At 49.5% G+C, this 21,641-nt stretch overlaps 1 protein-coding gene, 1 long non-coding RNA gene and 2 other non-coding genes across 8 annotated transcripts in view; 1 reads left to right on the top strand and 3 right to left on the bottom strand.

Annotated features, from left to right (window-relative positions):
* Positions 1–218: 218 nt before the first annotated feature.
* Positions 219–1,691, bottom strand: LOC144271077 (uncharacterized). The gene is made up of 2 exons (XR_013347300.1): positions 729–1,691; positions 219–406 (listed from the first exon to the last, which is right to left on the bottom strand). It is a non-coding gene; the product is annotated as an uncharacterized LOC144271077 (long non-coding RNA).
* On the bottom strand, positions 562–647 carry LOC144271787 (small nucleolar RNA SNORD60). Its single transcript, XR_013347425.1, has one exon. It is a non-coding gene; the product is annotated as a small nucleolar RNA SNORD60 (small nucleolar RNA).
* On the bottom strand, positions 825–907 carry LOC144271788 (small nucleolar RNA SNORD60). Its single transcript, XR_013347426.1, has one exon. It is a non-coding gene; the product is annotated as a small nucleolar RNA SNORD60 (small nucleolar RNA).
* Positions 1,692–2,089: 398 nt separating the features above from the next.
* TRAF7 (TNF receptor associated factor 7) overlaps positions 2,090–21,641 on the top strand; it is a 47,036-nt gene continuing 27,484 nt past the window's right edge. Inside the window, exons 1-2 of one of the 5 annotated variants that reach the window (XM_077827410.1) lie at positions 2,090–2,216; positions 10,066–10,226. The gene's annotated coding sequence lies outside the window, so the exon portion shown is untranslated. Of the gene's footprint in view, positions 2,217–8,968; positions 9,117–10,065; positions 10,227–13,843; positions 13,865–21,641 lie in introns of those variants that run through there. The other 4 variants (XM_077827408.1, XM_077827409.1, XM_077827411.1 and 1 more) reach the window with 4 other exon arrangements.

Genomic DNA, 21,641 nt, shown 5'->3' with positions numbered 1-21,641 from the left:
TTCCTGTTAACCTTTTATTTAATATGTTCTATATATTATTTGTAAAGATAAAGCCAAAGAAATGCCCCCTGCCCTTCAAATAGTACTGAGTTTTATGGCAGTTTAGACCAGCACTCCAAAAAGTTCCATCTGCACAAACAACCTTCACCCAGGAGTGAACATTTCTTTAGCATGTTGTGTGAATGGATAGGAAAGTCTCACATTAAAAGAACCGCAAGTTGTTTCACTCTGTTTAATAAGACTTACATTTCATTTACATTCATACAATATACTTTTCATGTTTCATTCAAAATGCGTAACAGGTCACAAGTAAATCCAAATTACAGCCTCTGCATTTGAATTAGCGATTTACAGTCCTTTTGATGCCAACAATGGAAGTGAGCTGCTCTTCTGGTCCATTTCATTCCTACAAAGAGAGGGCAGCATTACACTCCAACCAGTAAACACATAGTAGTAAAACAAGTAGCAAGCTGACTCCCCCCGCATAGATTACAAACCTCTCTATTCCAGTCCTTGTCAGAGGATTTTCACCTTTACCTGAACAAGATTTAAAACTAGTCTGAGCCTCAGCCAAGAAAACCATAATCAAATACTGCAGGTACAGTTTTCAGACGAGGTGTCAGAAATAAAGTCACTCATCATTGGCTCAAGTTTAGGGTTTGCTGGCCTAGTTGAAACATGCAGACTTCATGGCCTCATTTTAACAAAAATCACTGGTCTAGACTCACCTCTACTTGCGCTGACCAGACCATCGAGCAACCTAAAAAAAGCCACACCAGTTAATACATCTCAAACAAGGAATGATAGCTACAAGAACAAAGGTGCAGCCTCGGGCATGAAGTGTAATCAAGTACTGCTTGGGCAATACTCATAGGGGGTGTCCGAAATTGAAAGCTCATCGCAGGCTACCCTTGGCAGGACACACATTGCAACGGTTAACACAGCAACTGCCACAACAGCAGCTGGTCCGACCTTCAACTTGGGCAAGCCTGCGTCAGTAGCAGACCCCAAGGTTAAGTATACACTGGAAAAAACAGGTGCATTAAAGCCATGGCAGGGAACAAGTTTTGAACAGCGCAAACGCAGGACAGCTGTAAGACGTTAGCCCGCCATGCCGCTTACGTCCACACTTGGCATGGGGCGGGGGGGATGAGATCCCCAGTTGGCGTCCGGGGAAGCGAGCTGTCGCCCGCGAAAGCTTATGCTCAGATAACCTGGTTAGCCTGTAAGGTGCCCCCAGTCCCCCTTGTCTTTTCCCGGTTTACACAGCTACGCCGGCACGGGCACCGCGCTAAGGCTACATGAGCGGGGGGGATCAAGCCCTGCCCGCCGCTCCAAGTGTAGACCCGCCCAGCCGGCACGTGCGACCCCCCCACCCTGCCCGGCTCACACCAGGCATCAGCCTCCGCAGCCCCAGGCGTCTAACACGTGCCAGCCGGGGGAGGGGGGGGGGGGGTCTGCGCCGCACGGCCCCGCCCAGCGAACACGGGTTCCAGCCGCCCCCGGCCCGTCCGCACTAGCGCTGGAGAGCGTGTTAGCCGCCCCGTGTCTAGCCCCCTCCCCGCAGGCAGCCCCCACACCGGGGCCGGGCGCCTGGGTTCCGGGCCCTCCCTCAGCGCGGAGCGCCCCGCGGGCTGCCCGGAGGGCCCGGGCCCGGGCCGGCTCCCTCGGCAAGGGGCCTCCGCGGCGCCCCGGCGCGCCCACGAGCCGCCCTCACCTCAGCTACCGCCGCGCAGAGAGAGAGTCTCCGCCCGCTACCGCGACCTTTATGGCCACCCCCGCCTCCCGCACAGCCAGTCACAAACACTCGTTTCGGAAAAGCCCCGCCTCCTCCGGCTCTAATTGGTAGCTGCTCCCCCCACGCACCAGTCCTGCCAGAGACTCGTTTTTAGCCGCGCGATTGGGCAGGAGCTTTGAGGGACGTACACTAGTGGCCAATAGTGACATGGATTGCAGCATAGAGTGAGCAGATGAGCACCAATCAGGGCAAGGCGTTCTAGGGCTGCTGGGGTTTGTAGTCCATGAGCCACGGGGTTCTCTGGCGGGTGGGCGGGGGGCTGCCGATGAGGGACTACAACTCCCAGGGAGCCCTGGGACCTGCGCTTCCGGCCTGGCTCGGCAGGCACAGCAAGCGCCGGGGCAGCAGCTGGAGGAGCAGCAGATCACTATGGGCCGGTACCGTCCAGCCGCGGTCGGGCCGCTGCCGCCGCCGCCAGGTGAGTGCGGGGCCGGGGATCTGGCGGGCCGGGGCCCCCGGGGGCGGATGGGGTCCCGGCCCTGAGGCTGGGGAGCCCTTGGGTGAGGGCCGGGGAATGGAGGGGGAGGGGCTGTGGGGGGCCGTATCACGAGGGGGAGCTGTAGGGTGGGGGGAGGGGCTGTGGGGGGCCGTATCACGAGGGGGAGCTGTAGGGTGGGGGGAGGGGCTGTGGGGGGCCGGATCACGAGGGGGAGCTGTAGGGTGGGGGGAGGGGCTGTGGGGGGCCGGATCACGAGGGGGAGCTGTAGGGTGGGGGGAGGGGCTGTGGGGGGCCGGATCACGAGGGGGAGCTGTAGGGTGGGGGGAGGGGCTGTGGGGGGCCGGATCACGAGGGGGAGGGGCTGTGGGGGGCCGGATCACGAGGGGGAGCTGTAGGGTGGGGGAGGGGCTGTGGGGGGCCGGATCACGAGGGGGAGCTGTAGGGTGGGGGGAGGGGCTGTGGGGGGCCGGATCACGAGGGGGAGCTGTAGGGTGGGGGGAGGGGCTGTGGGGGGCCGGATCACGAGGGGGAGCTGTAGGGTGGGGGGAGGGGCTGTGGGGGGCCGGATCACGAGGGGGAGGGGCTGTGGGGGCCGGATCACGAGGTGGAGCTGTATGGTGGGGGGTTGGATCACAAGGAGCTGTAGGGTGGGGGAGGGGCTGTGGGGGGCTGGATCACAAGGGGGAGCTGTAGGGTAGGGGGGCTGGATCACAAGGGGGCGTTGTGGGGGGAGGGGCATGGGGAGGCACCTAGGGATGAAGGATCTGTGTCTGGGGAGGGGGGGCTTTGTGGGGGAGACCCGGGGAGGGGGTGTGGGGCAGGCTGCAGGTGGGGAGAATGGGGATGGCATCTGTTGGGGGAGGCTGTGGCCGGTTGTGTGACAGGGGCACTGGTGTGATCTGTTCCCAGCCCTGCAACAGGGGCGCAGTTTGATCTCACATGTATGGGGGCGACCGGGCTTGCTGCTCGATGCAGGGTCTGCTGCGGGAGCTCCTGGTAGATACTCAGCACCTCAAGGGTTAAGAGGCTGTTGGCCTCTATGCATGGGGGGGTTACACTGTGAGTTGTTGCACTCCTATTGGTTACTCTTGCAGGGGAATGACAAGCCTGACACATTATTGCAACAGCTGTTCTATGCTGCACTTGTGTTTAGTTAACTGGCTGACAGCTCTGTGGAGGTGCTGAGCGCTGCAGTTGGCCACTGGATAAAGCTATGTACACGGCTCTCTGGGATGACTCTCTTGGTGGCTGTTTCCTTGTCTTTTATTAAAAGTTAAATCATTTGTTAAATCCCAATAGGGGATGTGTGACTGTCCAGTGCACAATAGAGCCAGGTCTCCTGTCTCCTTATGGGACGTAGGCCTCAGTAAGTCTTGACTGCCTCTCGCTCTCCCTATCTCTTATCTCAATACCTTCTCTCTGCTAGGTGCTATTTTATATACTTCTTTATCATACAGTGCATTTCAAATCTATATTGGCTAGTTGTGTTGCATGTCCTGCCCCTGGGGTATGTGCTGCTGATTGTCCTCCATTTCTCTTGATCACCTTAATAATCACATTTCCTTCAGGTTTGTGCCCTTAGCTTTCCCATTACTTGTCTCTCAATATGCATTTAGTAGTAAGATTCTGCAATTGCCTCAAGGATATTTTGGTTACAGATCTTCCTCTTTGGGGCAGAGTAGAAAATTGCTCTTTGAATCTTTCATCTCAGATGGCCTCTTCAGTTCCGCTTGATTTTCGTGCCAACATCTAGCTGCTGTCCATGTACCAGAGCCATTTTTTCCTACTTGATCAGATTTCAACCCACCGATCTTTTTTGTTCTGTGGAGCTATGAAGCGTGGGCTCTCTTTCAGTTCAGCTTGCCTTCGTGCTGGGATCCCATTGTAAGCCACTAAGCGGGAACCTGTCTGCTGTATGCGGATAGACATGAAAGGAAAGATCAGTGTAGCCCTCAACAGCTGTTGATGCACATGTAACAAGTAAGGAGCAGGTTACTGTGTTCTCCCTGTGAAGATTAACTACACTGCAAAGAACTCCTGTGTGGCATTAATGTATTTTCTGAACTTTGAAAATGGTACCAAATCCTTCCTTTCTGCTCTGGTAAGTTCAGTTTTTCTCCTTAAAGTCCCTGTGCTGTTTTAATTCACCTCTCTCCTAACCTGATTAGTATTAGTAGTAAGTACCTTTGCATTTCAGCATAGAATGGTTGCTGGGTGAGTGATCTCTTTGTAGAGCTGGAGGATCATTTGGTTACATTCGCTATGCGCTCTGGGATGGAAGGGCTGTATAAGTGGGTGAGGGCCAGACAGTGCCGTGGTTACCCTTGCCATACAGAATGGCGGAAAGCAGGTCAGCCATCTCCATAACAGCATCCCTACCTGCTTCTCTGGATGGCCGTCTGTCTGAGGGAAGTAGGTAGGTCAGGGAGAATGTGCATTGCCCTTCTTCCCCTCCCCACTGGCTCTGGAGAGTTTCCCACTGAAACTCCTAAGGGCAAGCACTAGCTGAGGACTGAGTTGTGTTGCCAGGTAATGGTGAGGGGGACACACAAGGACTCCATGCCCAAAGACCTGTGTCCCTGCAGGATCCTTGCTTTGTTCTGCAATTTCTCCCCAGCAGAAGAATGTGGAGAGATTTTCTTGGCGTTTCCTGGCCCCATATGGGTATTACTGCCCAGAGGCATAGATGTGCCAAAATCTCTCACATGCATCAGGTGAGATGAAGGAACGGAAATATGTGTTAACTACTTGCCTCTCTGTGCATGCATGGCCACATAGGCTAGGAATTGATTTGTATCCATATGTATGACAGTGAATATTTATATACATTTACATACATAAATGCATAGGGTTGTTCAGTTGGCATGGGATTTTAAACAATTCTTGTATATAGGTATCTACCTGCCATGGGTGTGAAGGGGTTAACAGTGCAATTTTCTGAATAAGGATAAAACATGCATGTACAAATAAAATTTATCCAGAGCCTGATTGATATCCATTGAAGTCAATGGAGAACCTCCCATTTACTACGTGGGCATTGGTTCAGACACGAATCTGTCTGCAGTAGGCATGCTGAAGTATGTATGTGGTAACAGGAGTGAGTATCTGGTAAATCAGCTGTAAAACCTGTAAATCTGCAGTAAAACCTAGGATAGGCCGCACTCCTCTCAGAGGAAAACCATTCTGGACCTAGCAGCTGTTGTAATGTCTGAAATAGAGAGTGAGCCATTGGCCCCCATTGAAGGGTTGATGTTGACTTCCGCTGGCACTGCGGGATCTTGACACCTCTGAACATGTTGACACTTGGTTAGGTGCTGGAATGTCGATTTCGGGCCTAACTTTCCACACCCAAGTTTGAAGATTGTGAACCTAAGCTCTCTGGGAAAAGCTGAGTGTAGCTAATCAAACAGTTGTGACTTATGGCTTTAAGGGTTACCCAGGAATATAGAAGGCTGGGTTGTGGATGCTTTGTTGACATGCTGACTATGTTCCTAACGCTGCTTATAGCAGAGAGAGCTGAGAAATGATGCTGGTTTCAGGCAGGGCCTTGTGGGATTCTGCAGGGAATCGAGGAAGTGTGGTTTGCAAGACATTGCTTCCTGCACCAGGTCTACCTGACATAATTTCTGCACTAGTCAGCACTTGTCACTTACAAGTTTCAGTTTAAATCTTATGCCCCCAAACCTCTTTTGCATACATGTTGCTCTCCCATTTGTCCAGCGTTGTCAGTTTCCCAGTCAGAAGATGAACTGTTCAGGAATGTAGGGGCAGCTGAATCTAGCCAGCACATGAAGGGCTCACTGAGGTAGGTGTCAGCAACTGGGACAAGCTTGAACATTTAAAAATAAATTCAGCCCCAAGTTCCTACATTGTCAAATTAATTGCTATTAAAATCCACCCTTAGCAAATCACAACAGAGGGTTCCTTCATCCACTGGCAAGAGCTGGGAGTTTTGTTCCCATTAGTTAGTGTTTGTGCAGCTCTTGGAACATGCCAAGGTTGCTATTATGCGAGCTGCCAAGAGCAGAAGCGTGGATACACTTTCTTTAAATAGGAGATTGCAGCCGCATACAGTAACTTGCTAAAGAATCTCTTTCTGTTACAGGTTCCTCTGTGTGGCTCCCTGGGACTTCATCTGCCCAGTCTCTCCCCAGCAGGAACTCTGCCGGGTTTTGGAGCAGGCCGTGGTGCTCTGTGACAGTCAGAGGATATGGGGGGAGGAGGAACATCTCGCACCTTTGGAGTTCTGAGAAAGGGAGGCAAAAGGTTCCTTGCAGCCAAGGCTCACTGGGCACAGTCTACAGGGCTCCACATTGCCGGAGTCCGAGTCCAGACACTCCCCAGAAAAGGAGTTTGCTCTATTGTAGCCCAGCCCTATTCTGCTCAGTAACAATCCCTGCAGTGAAGGCAAAGATCTGGGCAGAGAGGGATTAACTCTTTCCTTACCAATCCATTCCATTCCATTTGTTTAACTTATCTGTAGCTTTACCGTGCTCGTCACTGGAGAAGGCCTGAGGTGAGTGCATTGTGCAGTCAGCTCTTTGGAACACAGTCAGCAGTTACCACTTAAAGAAATCCGCAGTTATCATTATTCATTGTATTACCGTGGTGGCTAGAGGCCCCAACTGAAAATGGGGCTCCATTTTGCTAAGTGCTGCACATGTACATTGTAAGAACCGGGCCCTGCCCCAGAGAGTTTAGAACCTAAATGGACAAGATGGGAGAAAGGGCTTGGTATTTGACAGTGAGGAACTGAGGCCCAGAAAGATGAAGTGACTTGCCCAAGGACACATGGGAAGTCGGTGGCAGAGGAAATTGATCCCAGCTCTCCAATCCCAGTGCCTTCACTCACATGCGGTGTGGGTGGCGCTTACTGCACTATTTCCCAGAGTCAGACTGAGAAATGCCACAGTAAACTCAAACATGACAATCTGGAAAGTGCTGGATTTGTTTTTTGGAGTGCTCTGCACTGTGGCTGATCTTGCTCCACTGCAAATAAAATGCCTCAGCAAGGTGTGGCTGGGAAAAGGTAAAGATCAGTTTCTCTGTGGTGAAATGTTCCTAAGTGGTGTTGGGCAACCAAGGCCAAACTGGTGCACAAAGGGGTAGGTGTAAGCGTTCAGTGAGTGAAAATAGCTCCAGCAAGGAAGCCAAAGAGATGTGATGGTGTTAGGTAAGAGTCATACCTGTATTAACGCCTGGACAGCCATCAACGCTGCATTCGTGCTGCCGGGGTGAGAAACACAGAGGCAAGAGGTCTGGGAGGTTGTTCGGTTCAGTTTGTTGTTCTTGATTGTGCAACTCCCAATAAGGCTAGGACCTGCTCTGCAGGAAGCTGTGTCATGTGACGAGCTGGAGGGGAATTACAGAGGAAGGGATTGTGAAGTGAATATGTTTACTTGGGACTGATTCTGAGTGGTGCTGAGGATCCTGCAACTTCCAGTTGACTTTAGGGTGTGCTAAAGTGCCCAGCACCCTCAGGATCAAGCCCCTTTTTATTATGTTTGATCTTAACAGTCCCTTCTGGCTTTAAAATCTATAAATCTTCCGCTGAGGTAATGTTAGTCTTTCAGACTGCTTATGCCCCCGGTCAAACAACACACCTCCTCCATCCGTGTCATCTGAAGGACGCAGGGGAGAAGATCCTTCCCTGTCTTATTTCTGCACCCTTCGATTAGGAAAACAAGCAACATTTAAAAATCCTGTTTGCTTTTCATGCTTTTACGCTGCTTCCCACACACTCCAGCGTCACTTTGTTCTCTTTGGGCAACAGATCCGGGCTTGCTCGGTTTCCCGAACTGGCACAGTCCCATCACCGCGGTGTTGGGGGTCTCAGTGGTGCATTCGAAGATTTGAGGGAGGAATTTTCAAATGGGCCCTGCACTGGTCTAGCTCAGCTCCCACTGAAGTCAAAGGTAAAATTCCCATTGATTGAAATGGGAGCAGAGTTAGGCCAGTGCAGGGCACATCTGAAAATCCCACCACCAATTTAAAAAACAAAGCCAAAAAACACGTGTTAGTCCAAATGTCACTGACAGAGTTTTGGTTCATTTTGGATGGTGCAAACTGTCCTCTTCCCCTTAACGCAGCCTCTCTTGAGCTTCAGCTGAGTCAACAGTGACTCGTAGGAGCTAGGAGAAAACATAAATAGGGGTTTGATTTGAAAGTAATGGAGAAAGAGCCATGAGTGTTTCCCCTTGGAGATCACTGGTTGCAGCAGGAGAAAACCTAAAATCCTACGACCCCGGATTCTTATCTCATTGGAGCAGGTTTCACAGGCCAGTAACTCCAGTGAGCCGCCTCCTGATCTATGCCAGTGTTAGCTCTTCAGACAGGCTCTCCGCTCAGTAACAGGGCTCTTTGTGATCACAACAATTCCAGTCACCCCAGCGTTCCCTGGGCAGGTCTACAAACCATGAGCTGCCGTTTATTAAACTGCTAAACACTATGAATAGTTTGAGAATTTCTGCCCTTCTTTGGCCCAGTTCTAAAATCCCTCTGGAGCGAGCACTGTATGTACTAACCTCTCCTTGGAGGTTTGTCAGGCCAGAGTAAATCCGTGTGTGGGGAGGGTTTTCCTTGCTAGTCTAAATCTCTTTGGACTCCGAGAACAACCCAGACGAAGCCGAAATGGAGAGTTGGGATTGGCTGAGCTGTGGGATTTTCCATCTGAATTTACATATCACCCACTTCTCTGCATGCCTTTCTGTTTACATCACTTAAGAGCCAGCGATACACACAGACGCACACACAGATAGTGGAAGAGACATTTTGAAAGAGTAAAAGTCTGCTGGAGCTGGAGCACTTTGTCCTGGGAGCCACTTGGTGAGCTTTGCTTCTTGCTTCCAGCTCGAAGAGCCCGAGTGAATTTCGCACAAGGTAAAGCCCTGTGTAAGGAGTGTCTGTGCATGTCAGCAGAGTTTCTGTTTGAAGCATAGTCGGAAGGTGGCTGTTGTTTTTTAGTAATCAGTGACAAGTGAGGGAAGTATTATGCGTGTTCATAGCTGTATGCAAAGCTAAGTAAGGAAGCTGAATGGAGCTAAAATTCAAGTCCCGTTTGGAAGTGGCTGTTACCCTTCGCCTGCACCTAATTGCAATACCTTAGGATATCTTAATGTGCTTGTATATAAGGTCAGCTTGATGCATCATTAACCCTTTCCTGTGCAGTGATCGGGGGACTTTACATTTCCAAACCTGTCACAAATGCTAACTAAGGAGGTCTCATATGTCAGCTACTCTTAAAACTGCCACTCCATTGTAAAGTGCTCTGTGTTATTTAAAGGAAACGTGCGTTTGAGTGTTTTATTAGTATGGGAGTTGGTCCATTTTCGATCTAAAAGCTGCTACTGAATTTCTGCACTTACATTTGGAAATCACCATTGTCACAAATTTATCTGAAGGAATCAAGGGTCTGTTTTCAAGTGTCAAAGTGCACGGGGTTCCTAGGTCCATTCATGGCTATCTTTTGCAATCCCTGCTCTCCGTAGTCTCTGTTTCCTTTGCTCTGATGCTAGTTGAAAGTTTCTCTAGCAGTAGTGTTGGTTGGCTTTCATTGTATCTGATTGTTTCTGTTTTAAGCAGCAAAGTTCAGGGAGATGTAGTAATATGAGCAGACAACTGAAACGCACTGAAATTTTTCTCTTCTCATTGCTTTTGTGACACTTCTAGTAAGGGGGCAATGGTTGGCATATTTCAGATGAGTCTTTAAAGCAACCCAGAACATGGGTAAAGCAAGTCATCCAATTTCAAAGCAGTGTAAAAAAAAAAAAAGGAGGCTACATATGTTTGGGTAGAGATTATGGCTTGTGTTTCTCGGAATGCCTTTCAGCCAGAAGAATCCCCGTAGACTTCTTTAAATGGAATTGCTGGACCCTGCCAGAGGAATGCGGCCACCATTAGCATGGAACATAGTGGCTGTTTAACGGCGGACAACAGCAGTACACAACAGTTTAGGACAGGAGGTAAAGAAGAAATCGTCATACAATTGGGGTGAGTTTTAGGAAAGCAGAATGTAATGTGCTGCTTTTAGTGACGAGGGTGAGGCAGGTTTTCTACCACTTGGCAACAGTTCCCTTGATATTGACAGAGATTTCTTTGATCACTTATTAAACTTTACCACTGGGTATTTGGTGGTGTTTAAATCTCTTCACAATTCAAGTGAAAGATGGCTTTTAAATCCACTGCAACCAATGTGAGTCAAACACCAAAGGTTTGATTGATTGAGGACAGATTAGCTTCTGTTTAGCTGCTGCTTTTTCACAGGCAAATTCCTCGGCCACAGAATATCTGAGGAGCCTGTGTATGAATTGTGGGAGCTGGGGAGGTGAGAAGTGTAGGGGCTGAGATCAGGGTCTGTGTTTGTACAGTAAGTTCCGTGGTCTGTTATCACTACTTCTGGGTTGGTCAGCAAATTCTGACATCCTGCCCAGAGTAGGCAGCTGTGCTTTGTTTCAGATGTGTATTTCTTATGCACACATACAATACCGCCAGGACTGAGGTTGGTGTGGATTCCTGGGGGAAGCTTCCCGCCCCCAAGTTGCCTAAAATTAAGTCAGGGAAAGCATTGGGAAGCATAGTTTTTGTTTTCAGTGCTGCAAGATTGATTGTGACCTTTGACCTCTGATCTAAGCTGTGATGTGATCTAAGGAAAAACTAAATGCTTTATCCCCCTGAAAATTAGTTTTGATCCAGTTGTAAGAATGTGTACAAGTTATTGATTCCGTTTTTAAAACAAAATATTGCTAATAGTTTGTCCATAACTAAAACTGACTATTTTCTAGAAGGGGAAAACCACTTCAGAGGGGCTCAGAGAAGAAGCATGATGTCTGAGCCCAGCAAAAGAACACACACAGACTAGAAAGGCTGATTCTGTTCCTCAAGAACAGAGACCAGTGCTAAAAAACCTGCCGTCCTGCATGGTAGTAACTGGGGCCCCTTTTATTGTACCTCTGTTAACAATATTTTGCATTTCTCCAGCGCAGTCTGTTGGCGGATCTCAACGCACTTTCTAGACCTCTCTAAAAGACTTGCAGTAGCTCAACCAGAAGTTACAGGCTGCTGCAGGAATCACTTGGTGAATTCTCTGGCCTGTGTTGGACAGGTCAGACTAGATCATCATTATGGTCTCTTCTGGACTTAACAATCTATTAATTCAGCTTCACAGCCCCTGTGAGGTGGGTATTGTTATCCCCATTTATACATGGAGACATTGAGACCCAGAAAGGTGAGGTGACTTTCCCAAGGTCGCCTAATGAGACTGCGGCAGAGCCAGGACTAGAACCCATGAATCTGGTCTCCTTTGTGCCTTAGCCACAAGGCTGTCCTTGCCTGCTTTTGCACCAGTCAAGGACTGAATAAACCATATAGCCTGAACACGGTCATAGAGAGACCGAGTCCCCTCCAGGACAGAAGTTGTGACCCACTGACAGTGGAAGGAGGCTCACACTGCTGATGGCTGCGCTGTCTCTGTGTTCTGTGCGTAGACTTGCAATTTCTAGGGCTGTCTCTGTCGCATACACACAGTTAATGGCTGAGAGAGAGAGAGAAGGCTCTGCTGAGCCCTGACATGTGACTCTGTCTTCGGGTGTCCGGAATTCTTTATCAAGTAGAGAAGGTGTGATATCTCCAGAGACGTTCAAAATCCACAAAGCTGGCCTCCGGCCTTTCTAGAGGGATACCCTTCCTTGAATCCAAGAGCCAGTTCTCAATAGAAGGTGGCTTTTCAGCTTTCCATCAGACAACGTTTTTTGGCCTGGAAGTAAAACATAGACAGCCCATTCTTATTGCAGCTTGGCAAAGTGGAGAAAGCTCAATCCATGATGGCAGATTCTCTGTGGATTAACTGACCACCCAAAAACTGACTCAGGGGAGAGTTCTGGGTACGAAGAAATGTGACAGAACCTGGGAGATGTAGTTACCGATTCCCCATCGTCTCGTCCCCCACTCCAAACACGTCCTTCCCTTTCCATCTGCATTTGGCCCAGCGTGCTCAACGGTTGGACCAGCTCACCATTTACTTCACTTTGTTGCCTTCTCTCTGCCCTGTAATATTCTTTCCTAGGTGCTGTGCAAATAAGCTAAAGAATGTGTAACCCTCTACTACAGACTTGCAGAAGTTTGTGATTTTGTTATTAAAATACCTGCTATGAACTAAAGAAATTCTATGCCTCAGGGGCTCACACGAGATACAGTAAGAGGGGATACACACACACCCCGCCCCCCGTCCATCCTCGCCACTGTTAGGCAGGCTCCATGCACTGGCTGTGTTCTCTAGCAAACAGCCCTCCTTGGTATGATTTCAGCAGCATAGCGTAGCATTAGAGACCACTCCAGTGAAGCTGGCAGGGGGGAGGAAGAAAGCTACACATATGAGGCTTCTTAACTGGACTGTATGGACCATTCGGCACATAAAATTGGGAGGTGGTTGCACATTCCTTGGCAAATACCAGACATTTTGCAGTATGAGGTTTCCCACCTTTCAAGTCCTTCTTCTTAGGTGCAAGTCTGTATCTAAGGAAATGCATTGGAGGGTTTCTGCCCCGCCCCAGTGAAAGTGTCCACATCACAAAACCCATCACGCCCCTCGGCCCCCTGTGGCCCAAACACGGAACACAGGTTGGGACGTAGACCCAGAAAGGAAACAGAACTGTATTCAAGCAGGAGGATGGAAAAGCTCAGTGGTTTGAGCATTGGCCTGCTAAACCCAGGGTTGTGAGTTCAATCCTTGAGGGGGCCATTTGGGATCTGGAGCAAAAATTGGGGATTGGTCCTGCTTTGAGCAGGGGGTTGGACTAGATGACCTTCTGAGGTCCCTTCCAGCCCTGATATTCTATGATTCTAATAATGGGGGATTCCTTCTCTTGGGGAAATGGCTCATCCTAGACCTGGCCTTCCTGCGCCCATTCCTGTTGTAAATAACTCTCCCCAGTGAAAGGGAGGGGATGCCCAGTTTTTGGGGAGCTCAGGGACCAAAAAGAGGGACATCCCTGGAAACGAGCAGGTTCACTGTTCCCGCTGCCTTGTAGGCAAGTGCATGAGAGAGGCCAAAAGCTAGACTGGCCGTAGGGAACATGCTCCCCTCTTATGCAGAGGTGCTCCTCCTGAGCAGGAAGAAAAGGAGGACTTGTGGCACCTTAGAGACTAACCAATTTGTTTGAGCATAAGCTTTCGTGAGCTACAGCTCACTTCATCGGATGCATTCAGTGGAAAATACAGTGGGGAGATTTATATACATAAAGAACATGGTTGAGGCATCTTGGCTTGGGAAGGGCAGTGGGGGAAATTCTCATTGCTGCTGACCCTGCGGAGAGAGGGTCGCTGTCCCTGTGAGCTGTCAGCCAGCCCCAGATTTTTTGGCTGGGTCACTTACGCAAGAATTCTGGGACCTAAAAGTTCAGTGTGAAGACTTGAATCCAGCCCACCTCCCTCGCTCTCCCTCGCTGCAGCGGCTTATGGTCAGTCATGTGATTTAGTGAAAGGCTGGCCCGAGTGCTTCCTCTTTTTGATTTTCTCTTGGCAAAAACAGGGAAGCTGCTTTTAGAAATAAGCTGCATGGCAGAGGAGCTATACAGACATCTGGATCTAATCAGGCTGGCTAGCTGTCCTCCCAGGCCTGTCCCTTTCCTAAGGTATGACCCCAAGGCCTTTGCCACTAGCTATGGCCCCTGGCTATGTGAACCGTTGATGCTTGCTTGGCTTTCTGGTGCAAAATGGAGATGTCCCTTTCCCTGCAGCAGTTGGTTGGATACCCCCTGCCCCTGTGGGAGATGACCCTATAAAGTCCTGGGTGGGAAAACTCAGCAAGGGTCTCCAAAAATCAGGACTCTAGGGCCTTCTCTGTGGAGATCTGCAGGGGGCTGCTTGGGTGGACACCTAAGGCCACTTGCTTTTCTGAGCAGCTGAGAAGGACATTGCAGTCCCAAGAATGTTGTTATTCCTTGTACATCTTGTATCCTAAAGGCTTCCTTCGGGATCACGGTGTGCATGTCTTGTGTATAACACAGAGTACGTCCTGGCATGAATGCGACATTGGGGCAGTCAGCCCCCTCACCTCAGGATGCGATTTTTGTCCTCCTCAACTGTGCTTGGAGCGGGGAAGCTGAAGGAAAATGCAGCGTGCTATAGGGAAGTGCTGCAGATTCATCAAGGGGTGCTCTGCCTTCTGGGCTAGAGTTGATTCACTGCCCCCGCTTGGTGTGAGGAGGATGTGGCTTTCGGATGTAAAATCAAAGTCCTGCCCACCTGTGGCCATCTAAGATCCCATGATCATTTTTGCAAGAGTCGAAAGGTGCTAACCCTAGTGGCCTAAGCAAACTCCAGCTTGAGTCTTTGACATTTGGCCTCCCTGGAATTCCCCTGGTGTCGCTGGCTGGGATATTCTTCATTGTCAGTCCGGCAACTGTTCTATAAGGTGGCTGCTTTTTAGAGGTGGCTGCATTTCAGGCCTCGGTGAAGTGATTCCTAGGCATGGTGGTTAACGTAGTCTGGGATGAAAGATGATATAAATAGAAATCTGAGTTGTGGCTGCTGCTGTTCTGTAAGCAGCCGATATTCCACTCGGCATCCTGCCCATTCTTGCATTCTGCTGGTTTGTCGTTCAGGGAAGACCTGAAGGCAACTCCCGTCTGCCTAGCTCAGGGGGGCTGATCAGCCAAGGAGACGGTTAGAAAGAAGAGTGGAAAATCTCCGTCTTCTGGCCAACGTTCCCTTATTTGGGGTTGGATCTAAAGGCCACTGAAGCCAATGGCATCTTTCCATCTATTTGAATGGGCTTTGGATCAGCCCCCAAGAGGGTGTGTACTTTCCCCATCCTTGATGTACCTGCTCAGTTCCCTTGAGAATTCAACAGTTACACACTCCCATCTGGAGAGGACAGGGAACCAGGGCCCCACGGGTCATGCAATTACATGACTGCACAAATTGCCTCTAATTGTCCTTCGTTTGACTAGTCCATCCCTGTGCCCCAGACCAGAGCTTCCCTTTCCTTTGTGAAGTCTCCATCCCGTATGGTTGCTAAGAAACCCTTCCAAGGGAGAGAGAGTGAAATGGAGTCTGCCTGAGTCTGCATGCAGCCTGAAACATTCCCCAAGGAGGCAATTTGCTTCTCTTCATCTCAGGGGGTGTTTGTTCACTCTGAGCCTAACAAGAACACCTTAAATGTCGGCTCTTTTAGCTCCGCTCGCTGTGGGAGGAACATCAAGCGGGAGCACTGCTCCCCTGCTGCTGGATGAAATGGTGGGCACTGGAATGGAGGGAGAGGGCAGGGAGCAGGTAGTTGCTGCCAAGGTTTGCTAGGGTGGGGAATCACGAGTTCAACCTCTTTCCCTCAAATTTAAGTCCCCTCTGTTCCTGCCTAAAGGGTGGGGGAAAGGAGAAACCTCCCCTCCCCAACAGCAAGCATCTCAACTGCTTCCTGCTTGCCAAAATACCACACCAACTCCCGCACTTCCTGGGTGCCCAAGCCCCTACCCAGCTCCCCCTTAACCACTCCTGCAGGGCAATTGCCTACTGAATCCTTGCCCTCTGTGCTGGGGCTCGTGCAATGCGCTGGGACTCGGGGGGGCAGCACAAACGCAGCTGAGCTGAACCTAAATCACATGGGGTGCTTGGCTGTCTGCATGAGCGCTGCCAGTGGGGCTGGGAACGGTTGGAAATGGGCACAGCAGTATCCTGGCCTGGGCAATGGGGAGGAGACATGCATTTGCATTAGGAGTTATTAATACAGTAGCACCAGAGGCTCCATCGTGCTAGGCACTGTACAGCTACATAGGAAGAGATTGTGAACTCTGGGAGAAGGACTCTGAGCAGACTGGCCAGAGAGAGTCAGTGGTCTGCCCAAGGGCACGCAGAGTGTCGGTAGCAGAGCTGGGAATTGAACCCTGGTCTGCTGAGTCCCAGCCCAGTGCCTTAACCACAAGCCCATATTATTTATTCCCATTCTTTGGGCTCTACAGCGATACTCATGACCAATTGCCAGGCTCTTGGTGGTGTCCAGCACCGCTTGAGACTCTGCTCATCTCTGGATTGAAGCAGCGCCATGCTGTTCGTGAGACCACTCCAGTAACTCTTAGCATCTCCTACGGGAGATGGCGTTTGAAAGTGGCCAGTGCACTGCTTCCAAAGAAATGGAAAATATTATCCTATAATGACTTTTTAAAACAGGCTCCAGTTTCTTGCTTTCTGAAACCACAGCCCTGTTCCAAAAGTTTAGTTCTGGGGAACAGTTCTTTTCCCAGGACTGATCTATTGTACTGTGAATATTGGACAGTTGTGCAACATGGAACCTAAAAACTGTACAGTGTGTCCTGTCAGGCAGGGCTGAGTGGTGTCCTTTTGGCTCACGAGCAGAACGTTTAGTATAACCATGCCCTGGCACGATTGTCATGCTTATGAGGGCTGATCTACACTTAACAGTTAGGATGCGACAGCTACCTAGGTGAGGGGTGTGAAGAAACCAGCCCCCTGACTGACTCAGTTATGCCAACTTAACCCCAGGCGTAGATGCAGCTGTCTTACCAAAAAGTCATTCGGAGTGACGCTGTTCCTGCACCGCTGGGAACCGCTTTCCACTGGCGCAGATAGCCTCTGCACTGCGCAATTATGCCAGTGTAGCTGTGGGGACATAGCTTTGCCGGTGTAGTCTCGGTCGCATAGAGAAATCTGTAGGTGTGAATTTAGACTAGGTTGTTGGGCCTGTTGTGGTAGCCCGCGAGGCAGTGCTCCCTTGAGCCAGTGCTGTAGAAACCCACCACAAAGACAGCTCCTGCCCCAAACTTAAATGACATAGTGCAGAGGCCCCATTTAGAGCCCTGGAAACCAAAGTCCTGAATGGAAGGAGCTGCCAGGGCAGGGGTCTGTCTAGTCCAGTCTCATCTTCAGTGCTTAGTGCCAGCTGCTTGGGAGAAATGGACCAGAAACACTGTGCTGGCCAAATATGCAATCGCTGGCCAGAGCAGATGTTTCTCCCTATCTGACCTCTGTTAGTGTTGGCTCGTGCCCTGAAATAGGAGGGTTTGGCTCCCTGTTTAGTTTAATTATTTTTGTCCTCTCTAGTTGACCTGGAGATGTTCTTCCCTGTACAAATGTCTCATCCTGCATTGAATCCTCTTAATTAAGCTCTTGGACTCTGTTATCCAGTGGCAGTGAGTACCAAAGGATAACTATGCCTTGTACAAGCCTCTTGCCTTTCAAATTCAGCTGTCTCCTCTTTATCCACCAGACAGATACAGGAATGCAAGCTTCTCTGCACTGTCCATCCCCAAAGCACCTCAGCCTTGACAAAGAAGGGGAAACTCAAGAGGGGAGCTCTGTCTCCTGGGCCCTGTGAATCCTTGTCTGCTGTGATGTAAAACTGGACTGAGTGACCCCGATGGGTGTTCCATGGTATCGTGCTGTAGTGGGCCCACACACTGAAGTTTCCATCATTGGAGCAATTAACGTACAATACTGCAGGGTTTTCTCTGTAGTCTGGGAAGTCTCCGAATAGCCATCAGATGGGTAACTAAAGTTCTCCACAAACTCTGGTCTGAATCTGAACTGGTGAGCTAGAGATGGCAGGCTCTGCATCTCATTCCCAATGGCCTGAGGCACCCAGTTCATGTCATGCACTTAACATGAGTCTGTTCCATACCAGTTAGTTGTTCTGAACAGAATTTGGGATGGGGGCCTTGTTGCGACTTGGTGTGCCTGTTTGTACTGCAAGATTGTGGGTGTGGAGAGCCTGGCACCCTTTCACCTGGAAGATGTCGCCTCCCCTAGGTCGAGAGAGGAAATGCTGCATTACTTTAGGTGAGGAGATTCAATATCACTGTGATCATTCTGAACAGCAGGCTCAGAAATAACAGCTAGGGAGGACTCCCTCCTAATTTGCTCCACCCGCTCCCCATCTCTGTCACCAAAAGTTTCATGCATTTCTTTACATGGGGCCCAGAACCCGACAAATAAACAGCTCAGCGTCTGGTGGCTGTTGGCTGGGCTTTGCTGTTTAAACAAAAACCCACATGAGCTGCCTTACTGTTATAAGCCAAGGCCTGATGTGTGGGTGCAGGGTGAGAACCACGCCCACATGGAGTCCACTGAAGTCAGTAGGCATGCATCTGAGCATCAGGACCTGCTCACAAAAGTCTCATCCCAGGATCAGGACCCAGGACTCCTGGCTGACGCTACAGTAACAAACCAGGACTCCAGCCCTACATTAAAAAGCCTGGTGATTGTGTACTATCGAGCCAAAACCATGCAGGCACTGCTGTGAGTTGTAAGCTCCCAAAGGGTTTGTTTGTGTCAAACCTGTCAGAAATAATGATATTAAAAAGATGGAAAAATACCTTCATAACATTCTCTTTTTACCATGAAATTTGCTGGAACAATTAATTGGTTCCGTCCCAGCAAATGTGTTCAAACAGGATCGGGCTTCAGCCAGCACTAAAGGAAGCAAACTCAGAATTTTCAGTGATTGTTTGTGGGCAATTGTGCGGCTTTGCAAATCTGAATCTAGTGAAATAGTTTAACCAGCTGAATAAGGGAACAGGGGTCTGGCAGCTTCCTGTCCTAAAGGAGCTGGAACTGCGAGCGAGATCCAGGAATCACAAACCTTTCATTGAAGGTTTCTCTCCTGGTGTTGTCTGCCATGCAGCTCGGATCACGCTGAAGATAACTTTTGCAAAAATGTAATAGCTTAACAGAAAACCACGTGTCCTATTTCTGCCGGTGCAGGACCAGCCCATGCTACATGAAAAGCCCAGCACCATGGCCCTGAATCATAGAATATCAGGTTTGGAAGGGACCTCAGGAGGTCATCTAGTCCAACCCCCTGCTCAAAGCAGGGCCAATCCCCAATTTTTGCCCCAAATCCCTAAATAGCCCCCTCAAGAATTGAACTCACAACCCTGGGTTTAGCAGGCCCATGCTCAAACCACTGAGCTATCCCATCAGCATGGACACATGTACAAAAAATAGCAAAACTGACATTGACTTGTCCACAAGGCCAGGAGCAGGCCTGTATCGACCACACTCTTGACTATGGGCCAGCCTTAAGGACGGGTGGTGAAGAAGAATTTCAGTCCACTGCTTCCTGAGCTGGGAGTTCTGGGGAGGCAGCCTACTCTGACTCTAGGTACAGAGGTTACTTCGAAAATCTCAGCAGCAGTAATCTTCCACCCCAGCTGATTCAGAGTGATGTGGCCAGATTGCCAAGGGAAATGTGGCAAGCCCTTGTTTGGATGTTGGGTGGCCTTGAAGGGAGGAAATGGGAGAATTGACCCTTCACCTATAAAAGCTCTTGTCTGTGATTTGAATATGGAGTTTTTGCCACGTGCTGGAAAGGTGGCTTGGGAGGCTGTGACGGGACCCCCGGGGTACAGCTTGGGTCTGTGGGACTGCTGTGCCCCCTTAACTCTCCAGCCTGGGCTGTCTCTCACAATGCTTTGCCAGTGCCAAGCAGCAAACCCCTCCAGGCATTGTGATCACTCAGTCACCAGCATGCAGAGACACACCCAGCTAAGGTGTGTGAGAGCTCTTGTGAACTGTACACAGGGAAATACCAGCAAGCCTCCCAAGTCCTTCTTTGGAGCAGGGCAAGTTTATTAACTAGCTCACGACTTCATCAAAGGAAAGTGGACATGCACCAGCCTTTGTAACCTGAGCAGATTCCCCACGCACTTCAGACAAACTCCCTGGTTAAGAGAAAACATTACAATAAGTGTATTAGCTACAGAAAGATAGATTTTCAGTTATTATAAGTGGCAGGCATAAAAGGTCAGAGATAGTTACCAAAGACAATAAAAGGTAAAAAGAACAGGAGTACTTGTGGCACCTTAGAGACTAACACATTTATTAGAGCATAAGCTTTCGTGGGCTACAGCCCACTTCATCGGATGCATAGAATGGAACATATAGTAAGAAGATATATACATACATACAGATAAGTTGGAAGTTGCCATACAAACTTTGAGAGGCTAATTAGTTAAGATGAGCTATTATCAGCAGGAGGAAAAAAAACTTTTGTCGTGATAATCAAGGTGGCCCATTTAGACAGTTGACAAGAAGGTGTGAGGATACTTAACTTAGGGGAAATAGATTCAATATGTGTAATGACCCAGCCTCTATTCAAACCCAAGTTAATAGGATCTAGTTTGCATATTAATTCAAGCTCAGCAGTTTCTCATTAGAGTCTGTTTTTGAAGCTTTTCTGCTGTAAAATTGCCACTCTTAAATCAGTCTAAATCCTAAACCTTATTTGACTAACCAGTATTTGGATCAAGTAGTTTTTCTCATCCCACTGGATGTTGCAGGTAGGTTACAGTCCTTAATACACAGGTTTCCCATTTACACCTGGGACCAGTCTCCTCAGTTCAAAGTCTTTGCCTTCCCGGTATTTTTGTTGCTTTCACTGTAGGTGAGGGAGGAGAAAGGTAATCGCATGGTGCCACTGTCCCTTATTTTATACACTCAGTCCATGTATCTGGAAAATACTAGCCCAGACATGTCCTGGTGGGCCATGCTGAGTCAATGAGTTGAACAATCCCCACTGGTGAGGTGCTTGCATAACTGCCGTTGAATTGTAAATCCCTTGTTTACTGTTCCCCCGCTGGTCAGTGACTGGTGATGATCATTCTGCACCTGCCCCAGTGTTGGTCACCTCCTTTGTCATGGTCACTGGAGAACTAGCAGCGGGCAACTCCCAAACTCACAACATATTTCACTCACAACCATACTGCAAAATCTCATGTCTTCTTGCTCACGACCGATATACATATTTTTGACAGAACCATGGGTTTCAGCAGATCATGACCTTTCCTCTGATATCTTACATGGCATGCTTTGCATGAAATAGCACAACCATGTATGAATGATGAATGTGGGGGTTACAGGGCACTACTTTAAGGTCCAGTGTGTCACAGAGGTCTAAGGCTCGACGTTAGAGTGAACGTGGACCCTCTGGGACCAATCCGAGCAGGGTCAGCTCAGCCCAGTGTGTATGCTTCACTGTGCGAGTCTCCTTCCGATGTAGCTTTAAAGCCAGAGGTCCTGCTTGTTCTCTAGGGATGCAGAAGCCCCCCTACTGCTTTTGTAAGATCAGGTTTGCCCTGGTACCTGTGGCAAAATTTCCCCTTCTGCTGTTGTGCATCCTCCTATATACTTGCTGCCACTCTCCACCCTAGAGGTGGCTGCATTTCGGGGGCGCTGTTTGTACAGAGTCTTGGAAAGCATTTTGGGAAATGGAAAATAAAATTCTCTCTCATGCTCGAGCCATTTATCCAAGTAGCTCTAAATCAGGGGTTCTCAAACTGGGGGTCGTGACCCCGAGGGGATAGTGAGGTTATGACCTGGGGTGTCATGAGCTGTCAGCCTCCACCCCAAACCCCGCTTCACTCCAGCATTTATAATAGTGTTAAATATAAAAAAGAG

This window comes from Eretmochelys imbricata, chromosome 10, assembly GCF_965152235.1.
Source record: "Eretmochelys imbricata isolate rEreImb1 chromosome 10, rEreImb1.hap1, whole genome shotgun sequence".
In the NCBI taxonomy this organism is placed as follows: Eukaryota; Metazoa; Chordata; order Testudines; family Cheloniidae; genus Eretmochelys; species Eretmochelys imbricata.
Note: the sequence above shows the minus strand (reverse complement) of the source record. Positions and strands in the feature narration are given on the sequence as shown.